Raw genomic sequence first — 3,329 nt, forward strand, 5'->3', positions numbered from 1 at the left:
CCATATCTCTATGTGCATAGCTGTGTTAATCTGCTCTAATGAAAATACCACATCTGACATAGCAGTTACAATTGATAATAGTACTTAGTTAAAATCATGATACTTCATTGTCATCAACTGTGATTTATTTGTATTTTTCAGAGACCACACTGTTGAATTAGTTACCTACTGGGGAATGTATTGTATAAATATTCAAGGACATTAAGTTCTGTAATTCCTCCTTTGATGCAATATGGCTTTTAAACTTTATTTACCTACTTACTTGCTACCAAGTGGGGGAGACAAATTTCTGAGGTTTCTACTTGCCCTTTCCTACTATAATAGTGTACTGGTCAAGGTACATATATAAGGGTTCTCCCAACATCACAGTTTTTCCAATTCAATTAGAATTCTACAACTAGGAAAATAGCCACCAGCTAGGACGATCAAACCAGCAGACCCATGGTGGCCTCTTCTTGGGCCAGGACTCCATTTATTACCAGTCTCCCATATGCTACCACTCAAAACAGTTTCTCTACTGAAAAGTTACTTTTCTCCTTTTGTAATTAAAAAATATATTGAAGGAGACACCTTGAGAATATGCAAATATATTATTTCTTCTCAAACTTTATCCCACTGATTTTTTTCTTGTTTGCTTTTTTGAGACAGAGTCACATGTAGTTCAGGTTGGCCTTAAACTCACTCTGTAGCCCAGTCTGGTCTCAAACTCATAATGATCCTCCTACCTCAGCCTCCCAAATGCTGGCATTACAGGCCACACTGAGCTCTCCCACTGATTTTTAATGTCCATCTTGCCACAAAATTATGGTGTATGTCTAATGGTATATTTTTCTAATTTCTTCTATTTATTAATTGGAATTCTTCTGTAAGACTTGCCCATTCTTCCCAATGTTTAGGTGATTTCTGTGCTCATGTGGAGCTGAGACTTTATGCTTCATTGTATTTGTCATAATTTGTAAAAATATATTGATTTTCTGTCTAATTGATATAGGTCTATCCCCATATCATGCAAACAGTCCCTAAGCAACAGTGCTTTGGCAGCTACTGGGTTGGCATACCACACTTCCATAGGCTCAGCCAATAAGAAGACAACTAGCCCAAATGGATAATGTGCATTACTAACACAGGCAGGAAATGCAAGATCACCATTATGTCCCTGATCCCAGAGGATTACACTGAATTGCAGAGGCCAGATGACAGGTGACACGAGCAGTGGGTCATTCTGCTGTGGAAGAACAAACTCTAAACTACAGCCAAGCAGTATGTACTGCAGCTGTACCAAAAGTGGCTATATGTGTGATCATGGAAAGCTCTATGCTTCACTGGAACCAGGGAAGCAGATGAGAAACTGCCTCCTTGTAGCCCCCACAAGATAGAAAGGTGGATGTAACAGTTCTCATAACATTGCTTATTTTGCCATATTTCAGAGAGGGTCACAGGGCATTCCTCCAAGATATAATTCAGACTGTGGTTGAACCTTGACTGTATGGCCTAGATGGAGCTGTTCGGGGTCACCATGGCAGAGCCATTGCCTTATACTCATAACTAAAGTGTAAATTCCATGAGTCTAAAGTCTGTATCTAGCTTGTTCAGTGATATATCCCCAGTACCTAGACTAGTGCCTAGCACATAGTGGATGCTCAGTAAATATTTGATTAATGAATGAATGAAGTTTGTGGCATGGGTTTTTTGAGACAGGGTTTCCCTATGTAGCTCAGGCTGGTCTTGAACTCACTGTCTCAGCCTCCCAAGTGCTGGGATTACAGGCCTGCACCACCAGGCCTGGCTGAAGAGGGATTTATGATGTGGGCTTTTATGAGGTGAGAAAGAGATATCTGCCATCCCTCTATCTTTTTTTTTTCAAGGTCTCAGTTCAAATTTAATAAGACACTACAAAAGGTCACTGAATGGGCAGATGCCTTGCTACTGGTGCATCATACATTATCAGATGGTCCACACCACAGCACAGCTCAGGCCATTATTACCAGTGGAAGAAAAGATGAGAGGGTTTTCCCAACTCCTGTAGGAAAGGCATGTATTGCTGCATACACCCTGTGTTTAAAGCATGAAAAATATATACAAAAGAGCTTTTGTTCTCATGGCCCAGTGCTCACTTCTGCTTAGAGAAATATACTTTGCTCTTCTGGACATCAGGCTTGATAGTATCACTGCCAGGTTTCCACCCAGCTGAGCACACTTCTCCATGTTTTTCAGTGAACTGGAAGGCCTGAATGAGTCTCAGAGTCTCATTTACCGAGCGGCCAACAGGAAGGTCATTTACTGTGATCTGCCAAAGGATACCCGTATCATCAATGATAAAAAGGCTCTGAATGAGATGCCTTCATCAGCCTTTAAGACCCCATAATCCTGAGCAATGGTGCGCTTGGGATCTGACACAAAGGGAATGTTCATAGGTCCCAATCCTCCTTGTTTCCCCAGTGTGTTGATCCATGCCAGATGACAGAAGTGACAATCTACAGAAGCACCAATCACTTAGTAGTTAAGTTTCTTAAATTCTTCTGCCCTGTCACTGAAAGTAATTATCTCCGTGAGGCACATAAAGGTGAAGTCAAGAGGGTTAAAGAAGAACACTGTATTTTCCTTTGTAGTCAGACAAGCTGATAACTTTGAACTGACCATCGGGCATAACAGTTGTCACCTTAGAGCTGGGCGCAGGGTGCCCAATTTTGGCATTCCCTGAAGACATCTTTTTATCAGCAGTTCCCACAGCCAGGTCTTCTAGCCACAGGGTACTCACACCAGGGAGGAAGAGGACATGCTGCCATCCCTCTTTCTTAAAGTGTGATCTATGTCTTTCTCTTTCCTTGTCTCATATTTTTTCTTTCCCTTCTTTCCTTTCCCCATTCCCTCCCTACTTCCCCTTCTCCTGTGCCCCTTTTCTTCCTATTTCACATTAGCTATTATACATTTTGATCCTCATTTACACTTTCAGGTTCTCACAGCAGAGAAACTATTCGGTATTTACACATGTGTGTCCTATTTATTTCACTTAAGAGTATGGCCTCAATGTGCATCCTTTCTCTTTCTTTGTCCTTCCTTAGCTCTAATTATTCACCTCCATCAACTGCTATTCATCTTACTTGCACTACTAAAATCAGATTCAATAAATGACATTTCTAAGGTGTTTCTTTTCTACCCTTCCCTCTTCCTCACTGAATGCTCTTGATGTTTGCCAGAACCTGTCTCTGAAAAAGTTGGATTGACTGTTAGAATGTTGGGTCAGACCTTTCTGCTAAAGTAGTGTGCTTCTTGACTTTGACTACATAGTAGGATTAGCTTTTTTAAAAAAGAAAAAAAAGGGCCGAGGA

The 3,329-nt window shown here is 41.0% G+C and overlaps 1 pseudogene; it reads right to left on the reverse strand.

Moving 5' to 3' along the window:
- Positions 1 to 2,061: 2,061 nt before the first annotated feature.
- Positions 2,062 to 2,707, reverse strand: LOC101713503 (peroxiredoxin-1 pseudogene; annotated as a pseudogene).
- Between the last annotated feature and the right edge of the window lie 622 nt (positions 2,708 to 3,329).

Source organism: Heterocephalus glaber, unplaced genomic scaffold (assembly GCF_053883595.1).
Source record: "Heterocephalus glaber isolate CG9 unplaced genomic scaffold, H.glaber_assembly_v1.0 deba00001729, whole genome shotgun sequence".
Classification (NCBI taxonomy): domain Eukaryota; kingdom Metazoa; phylum Chordata; class Mammalia; order Rodentia; family Bathyergidae; genus Heterocephalus; species Heterocephalus glaber.